The sequence below is a fragment of the Anguilla rostrata genome, chromosome 10 (assembly GCF_018555375.3).
Source record: "Anguilla rostrata isolate EN2019 chromosome 10, ASM1855537v3, whole genome shotgun sequence".
Classification (NCBI taxonomy): domain Eukaryota; kingdom Metazoa; phylum Chordata; class Actinopteri; order Anguilliformes; family Anguillidae; genus Anguilla; species Anguilla rostrata.
In genome coordinates this window covers 42,792,387-42,800,090 of record NC_057942.1, presented here as the reverse complement: position 1 = coordinate 42,800,090, position 7,704 = coordinate 42,792,387, and the positions used below count along the sequence as shown (strand labels likewise).

At 41.3% G+C, this 7,704-nt stretch overlaps 1 long non-coding RNA gene across 1 annotated transcript; it reads left to right on the top strand.

Moving 5' to 3' along the window:
• Positions 1-396: 396 nt before the first annotated feature.
• On the top strand, positions 397-2,473 carry LOC135264534 (uncharacterized). Its single transcript, XR_010332724.1, has 2 exons — positions 397-633; positions 1,902-2,473. It is a non-coding gene; the product is annotated as an uncharacterized LOC135264534 (long non-coding RNA).
• The last annotated feature ends 5,231 nt before the right edge of the window (positions 2,474-7,704 follow it).

Here is a 7,704-nt window from a genome sequence, read left to right as displayed (position 1 = left end):
TTAACACCTTTTGAAAGTCTTTTTTTTTTCCGATAAAACAGATTGCAGAAAAAAACCCACATCTCTAAAAATGGACCTCATAAAAATTTTAAGACTTTGACTCAATCCTGATATTTTTAGCAGAGGCAATATTGCATGTGTGACTTCCCACTCAGTGTCAGGTCAAAAGAGAAGGAAGTGGGGTGTAATTACTTTTCATACTCCGAAGAGGACGTACTGGAACTGGAGTCCTGTGTGTGCGCGTGTGTGTGTGTGTGTGAGTGTGTGTGTGTGTGTGTGTGAGAGTGCATGTGTGTGCTTACCAGGCTCCAGCAAATAAGCACTTTTATAGACATCAAATAGAATGTGAGTTGGATTTTTAAGCTTCTAAATCGGATTTTAGTTATGAAAACAGATGTCCTTCCTCTTTATTATTTTCATATTCACAGTTTTGATTTTTATGATATGTATGAGTTCCCTGCCTGTAGGCTTCTGCATGTATTATGTACTCAAGGTTCTGCGTGCTTTCATTTTTTCCAGATCTGTCTGAAAACCAGGCGTGTGCTGACATGTGTCTATCCTAGAGCCTGCAGTCTGCACCCATGCATGGAGCAGAAGCCGCAGCCACGAGAAAGCTGCATGCCTGCATGGGAGGTGACAAGCCGCAGTTAAAACGCACTGCGGACATACTGGCCCTGAGAAGAGCATCTCATGTGAAATTAAACACGTCAGAAAATAGCATCTCAGTCGCATTGAAGAGCGCGTTTCATTTCATGTCTGTCAAATGTGCTTTTCGTCTGTGGGACGCAGTCAGGATCAGTTGCGGTCATAATCGGTTTGAATCAGGTCAGCTCATTAGTTTGCTAAAGCTTTCACAAGACAAGACTAATCAACGGACATACAGCAGAGGCCCAGATCATAGCCAGTACGGGCTTCTGTATTCTTAATTATTTACCATGTGCGGTTCATTTGCACCACAATCGGTTGTGCCGGTAGCGTCTGTTGTTAGCAAGCTTCGCTAACACCGGGCGGTCCTGCAGGTTATTCGCTAGCCAGTGTTTACTTTCCAAATGTTCTGCCCGTTTGTACAGTGTTTATTACTTCTTTACTCTTGTTAGAGGGCCGAGATGAAAAGCTGCAAGGCACCCAGTTGTTATTCTTCAGATTTGTGTGCCATTTTTTTTCTGACATTCAAGGCCGACTGCAAAATCCACAGTTAATCACCAGTCTTGAGTTCTCTGGATAGTTTGTTTAACCCGCATCTGACGAGGCTACGTTTGTATAAACAGGTCGGGCTGCCAAATCCAATACAAAGCAATTCGCAATTAATTTATCAGGTTTCGATCCTAAAGCCGGGTGCACATGGTCATAAGCTGTCAGTTGCTAATAGTGTAAAGGTAGGTAAAGTCCTAAATGTGATTCTTGAGTTAGAAGTATGGCTGAACCCTTTTTTGTAGGGCAAACAATACACATGTATAAATCTACGCCATCTATCAAAATACATTATTTAGCGGTATTTTCTATATCAAAGGAGTTCCTCTGAATCTACCACTGATTAGCTAAATACAGCCCCAGGGCTGATCTTTATTCACTTTAATACCCTCCATAACTGAATATGAAGCCTCTGCGTTTAAAACACGTGTCCTGTTTGAATAGTACTGTCAGCTCTCAGTTCTCATTTCTTCATAAGCTCAAATGCATAGCGATCACTGTTTATTAAAAATATTCTGTGTACGTAAACATCGAGAACAACATATTGAATATACGAACTTATCCGACTATATTTGTTCATTTTTGTAAATTAGCCCATTGACAGATTAGTGTTTTTCAGCGCATGGCCAATGTTATTGTGGGATTTGTTTAAAATTCTCAATTGACAATTCATTTCAGCTTTACCCTTGTGTTTTGTCTTATTTTTGTAGACAAAGCTGTTGAGTTTCCCTTCAAATCTTTGGTCAAAAAAAAAAGAAAGAAAAAACATCAGTGAAAACTGTCTTTTCCCCATGAGGCACGGGGGATGGGAATTGGGCCAAGAACGCATCCACATGGAGGACAACTCGAACAGCTTGCCTTGATGACTAATGAAGAAGTCTTCAAGGACTATTACCTACCCCAATTAAAATATAATGCAATATGTTGTTTTCCAACCACAGCAAAGATCTCTCCTCCTTAAAAGTTCCAGGTCGGCTAAATATGATTGTTAGAGCTGAGATTGCTGCCTCTCAACCTTGTCTCCAAGCACAGATTCTCATATAGTTTTATGGATGGACGGATGAAGGTCAAGTTCTGCAGCTCAATTTTAAAACTGCTGTGAAGTCTAAATTATTCATTGTGAAGGACAGGAGTGATCAATAAACCGGAATAGTAAAAACAAAAAAAAAATGTTCTGTGCTGATTCAAGAATTAGTAGTGAGTTGTCTTCTTGATTTGTTACATTTTTCCCTGAATGCAGAAAAGAAGAGGTTGTCGTGTTTATGCATTTCAGAAAGAAAAACACTTAAACTGCCTCACTGACAGAATTCGATCATCAAGCTTGTGAGATTGTTCACTTTGAAAAAAAATCGTAAAGCGTGTGAATATTTCGCCAGCTTGATTTCAGGTTTTTGTAACCTTTTTCTCAAAGCGTCCATTACCATTTGGCAGAACTATTAAAGAAAATGTGCTTCTTTTTTAGCTGTAAAAACTTAAAATGAGAACATGAAATGAGAAAATTACACAGTACTTAGACCATGGTGTCGATGCTTGGGGTACCTCGTCATTTTGATTCCATCTGGATTCCTTGAATGAAAAACATTCCTTGAATTTTTATAAGACAATCAAAGGTAAAAGCAAGACTTTGAATAAAATCATTTCTCTCTCTCTCTCACTCACTCACTCTCTCGATGGTTTTTTTGCTTATTTGCTTATTTGACTTGAACCTACAGAAGACCGTTTTAATTAAAGGTGTTTTCAAAATTCAAAAATTCTCTCTCACTCTCTCTCTCTTTCTATCTGTCTCTCTTTCCTTGTTTATTCCATCCTCACATTGCATCTCATTAATTTAAAGTTGCTTCGCTGATGCCGGTGAACCGTGGTGATCTAACGGCACTGACAAGTTGTGATTTACATAAATTATTTTACAAACTCCTGCACCTACTGTAATCTTCAATGCTACATTTTTTCCGTTTTTTTTTTTTTTTTTCCAAGTCACATTTATCTATAAGCAAAACATCCATCAGTAGACAAAATTCGAGCCTTAGATTTTGGTACTAAAAACGATTTACTTTTTTCTTAGTGTGTTTTTTTTTTTTTTTTTTTTTTTTTTTTTTTTGCTGAAACGTTCCAGGATGTCCTTCAGACATGGTGTCCAGTGAATCCATGCAGTGTGGGGAGGAGCTGGGTGTGGTGAGTTGTCGGGGGACGCAGCTGGTGTTCAGCAGTGGGGGGTTGCTAATATATGTGGGTGGGCAGGCATCAGGGGTTCAGAACCCCAGGGGAGAACTACACAGTGTGAACTGAGTTCTATCAATCAAAAGAGGTGCCTAGTTACTAGTGGATCTGGAATTAAAAACTAATTTAGACGCATCACAGAAATATTCGCATACAATGCTTTCATCTGGAAGGGAGGGGTGCAAATCTGCCCCACCTCCAGGGCCGGATCTGTATATAATAACGTTTAATAATGTTTTAAAGTGTGATATCCACCAGAGGTGGAAAGTCTAGGTGATGGAAATTAGAAGTTCTGCCGTGTGTTTCTTCCACCCGTGAACTCAGCCAGCTGATCTCACTAATTAGCTCTGCCTCCTGGCTGAACAATTGTGCTAATTAGCAAATCCAGGTGATTGCAACAAAAAACTGGGGAGGACTTGTATTTTCTTAACCTGGATTTTCCACCTCCGAGATTCAGGAAATACGAAGTTTGACAAACTAAAATCAGACATTAAAAACTTCTTGCTTCCCCAAGCATCTTTCCTGCATGAATAGCCACCTTGGTCCCCTTTAATGAAAACATTGTCAGTGGGAAAAAATGCAACGGAATCTTTAAAAATCGAAGAGCAAAGAAATATACCAAGGTTAAGAGGTTAGGACTGACATGGCAGCTTTTCTGTGGCACATAGCCATTCTTGTCAAGAGACCAAGCTAAAATGCACAGCATGCATTTCCTTCCTTGATGTGATTTCAAGTTTGACCCTTGACCGGGGGGGGAAAAAATATAGCATTTACCTTTATCATTACTTTTTATTGCTCAGTAGCAAGTTTCCCCATCAGATGCATGTGAAGCTTATGTGAGTAATGGATGTAATGCAAGTTGTGAGCGCTTTTGATTTTCATCAAAGAAACAGAGATGTGAAACACTGCAAAAATGACACACTGTGAGAGTAAGGACACAGGGTCTGCCAAGACGGTTTAATTTTCTGAAATGTTTGATATTCAGCGGAGAAGTGTTAAAATTGAGACAACTTTGCTGTTCCTGTATCATTCCCCCGGCTTAATTTTCATGTATTAGTCCTGGCACCAGAGCAGCATATTTTGCATGTCTTTTCATATTGATGGAAAGTAATTGAAGGTCTTGAAGTGTAACGTGTTTAATAATGGATTTAATTTTCCATGGAAAGTGTTTGGACTGAAAATGAGCGTGCGCCACATCCTTGCCCGTACCGAGCGGCGTTCAGGGAGAACAGAGGAAGGAAGCGAAGACTGCCCCCCAGGAATACGTTCTCCTTGGCGCCTAATCTGATGCATATATAAGCGTCTGAAACTCCAGCGTTCCTGCTGCCCTACATTTTTAATGGAATTTCAATGTACAGAATGTCCGTTTCCCAGTCTTTAAAAAGGAGACACACCTTCATATGACCACATACAGTGGACCGGGGGAGGACTGTGAAATTTGTCGTCCGTTCGGTTATTTTCATCCATTATTAACCAGTTTTTATAAAGAGAGGATGACAATCAAGGTCTATGTTTGACAAACTACTGCGATCAATCCCGTGTCAGTCAATGCATAGACTCCCCAGGTAAACACGACTTGGGTCCAGCAATAAGATGTTATTTGTCCTCGGCTGTACGTCTCTGTCTGTGGCGTGCAGATAAGTCGAGCCCTGCGATCAGCTGCGGACCGGCTCTGGACGCAAGCGGTGAATACTCACGAGGAAGACCTGCCCCTGGCGAGGCATGAAGGCGCAGCTGCAATCACCCTGCTCGCCAGCGCTGAGCCCCAACTTCAGCTCCGCTAACAATCCGCTATTTTTTCATTTTCTTTTCGCCAGAATGAGACATCGAAAGTAAAACGGACCCCCCCTCTCCCCGGGTTTCCTTGGAACACCGCTGTTACTCTGGGACGTTATCTTCGTGCCGTCGGTCTGTTCTGTAATCTGTGTTAGCGTGCACGGGGGGTCGCTGGGTCCCCGTTCCACTAAGGACGGAGAAACGAAATTTTACCGTTGTGCTAAATTTGTCCGGTTGTGCTGGGAGAGTTTTGTTCAGTGAAATTAGAACTTTTTGAAAAGTTTGCATGGGGTTCATCTACTCGAGTGAAAGTTCCATCTACACGAAAAATAAAAACACAAGGGGAAGTAGAGGATTTATGGTGGCACGTAAGAAAATATCCAACTATAACATTGTAGTGTTTCGGAGTTTTGCTTTTTTCTGTTTAATTTAACTAGGGCATCTGTATTCATTTAAATTCTGATATTTGGCCCTTGTAGTATAAGGGCGTGCAGTTTGAGGAAGGAACAGTCGCTAACTCGAAGATGTATCTGTTCTTTCATTATAATGGATATGGCTTTCTGTGAATAGTTATGCACATATTTCTCTGTAGGTAATGCAATAAATACAGTATCCAAGCCCGTCTTAGAAATAGTGCTGGATTGTAACTATCCAGTAAAAATATACAGCTATCAATATTGCTTTCTTTTTTCCAAATTCAAGAAAAACCATAACACTATTTATGATTTAATTAACGATGTAGAATAAATCCATACTGTAGACATGAGTAGATCAATACAATATAATAATTGTTTTATTATAGAATTTTGGCCGCACCACACAAGAACACAGTATGAACGAATCAGACAGCATTTATGAAGCTGAGCAGATAGTAACCAAGAGTATTAAAGCTGCAAATCGATATATTTGTGCCAGGAGTTGAATGGAAATGCAGGCAAATGTGAAAAATCATAGGAAGCCAGTGTCCACTCCTGTTCATTTCTGTGGTCCACCAGTCAGCTCGGCTCAGCCGGGTGATAGCCATCAAGGCGACCGAAAATGTCACCACGAGGGGGTGTGATCATTGCTAAGGAGTTAATGAGGCGTGTTACAGAGCTTACATTTTTACAGCTTATTCTCTATCTGTTTGTGCCAACGGACACTTCGCAGAAGCGATTCAAGGGTCAATTCGAGCGCTTGCTTAAGTGTACGGCCGCGGACATCTGGGAGTTGAACCTGCAACCTCTGAGCAGCTACCTTAGCATTATGATACATCAGGCATCCTGCTGGGTGAAGCCTCTTTGAGCCAATTATGTCTGACACCGCGGGACTCCTGGCCACGGCGGGAACAGGCGGGGTCAGGATTTCAATTCACACCATGATTTTCCGCTGCCAGAATAGTTCTCAGACGCTCTCTGCTCATATACTTAACAGCCTACGCAATTCAAAGCCTTTTTTTTTTTTTTTTTTTTTTACATCCCCTGGAAGATAAGCTTTTATTCGTCGGTTCTCTCAGTCCGTCCACCGGTCTGTCTGCTTCCCTGTCGGTCGCCCGTGGCGATACGGAGGTCGGCCTCCTTTTGAAGCTCGGGACGATGAGCACTTTTTTTTTTAGCACTGACGCTGCCGGGAAGCCGTACCTCAGCCCAGCATCTGGTGGGCCGGTCTGAACGCTTCAGCGGCTCGCGGCACATCTTAAATCCGGCAGCACATCAGGACGCGGTTAAAATAAAGCTTCCTGTCCCCCCAACACACAGGGGAGGGGGGGGGGGGTGCTCGCTGAAACGGACCAGACATGAGAGCACAACTCTCACACACTCTTTCCCTGATTAATGAATGCCTGCACAGGCACACACACAAACACACACACACACACTCAGCATTGTACTGCTATACTTGTGAGGACTTCCGACTGATTTCCATTGACTACATTCATTCCGTAACCTCTAACCCTAACCCTAACCGCAACCACTACATATCTAACCCTAACCCTAATCTAATTCTAACCCTAAACCTAACCCTAAAACAGACTGTTGAAAAAGTGAGGACCAGAAAAATGCAAAATGTCCTCACTTTCTGTAATTTTCCTCACCTTTCTATCCTTGTGAGGACATTTGGTTCTCACAAAGATAGTAGTACAAGTCCACACATACTCAGGCACACACACACACACACACACGCACATACATACAAACCTCAATTTGGAACATCTCCAACCTAAATTGATGAGTACTATTTGCTTAAGTGAACGTGAAATTGCAGTAAAGTGACAGAATGTACAGAATATGTGAATAATCATGTCATAAATTTAAAGTTTTGTCAAAAGCTAAACTCAATCGTGAAGTGAAGTCTGTTCTTCATTTTTCACATATCTCAAAATTAAACTTAATTTATTTCAGTATTCCAACTATACTTTCATTACAAGAAGGACACCTCCTACATGATCTCGCCTAAAACAGATTCTCCCTTGGCTTGACAACAGATATAAAGTAGGTTGCATTTTGGAATAAAATTGAGATGGAATGCATCTTGCGTTCATAT